This window comes from Papaver somniferum, chromosome 11 (genome assembly GCF_003573695.1).
Source record: "Papaver somniferum cultivar HN1 chromosome 11, ASM357369v1, whole genome shotgun sequence".
NCBI lineage: Eukaryota > Viridiplantae > Streptophyta > Magnoliopsida > Ranunculales > Papaveraceae > Papaver > Papaver somniferum.
In genome coordinates, this window is record NC_039368.1 from 68013328 (window position 1) to 68013619 (window position 292).

Genomic DNA, 292 nt, shown 5'->3' on the forward strand with positions numbered 1-292 from the left:
TCTCTAACTAGTTCATTTGAGTCATTTGAACTAGTTATGGTGAAGAAGAATATGGTTGGTATGAAATGCTCATATGGCTAACATTTTGGTTAACTATTATTGAACCAACAATGTACACGTTTGTGTACGGTTAACAAACCTAGAAGCGTGCATTTCATTTGTGTATAACAAGCTATGTTTTCGATCTAACGGTTGAGAAATATTAGCTTGAATCTAAATCAGGTTTTCATCTAACGGTGGATATTGTTTTCTTTGTGACCAAGGCGAAACCTGATTTGAAAGACTATATTAG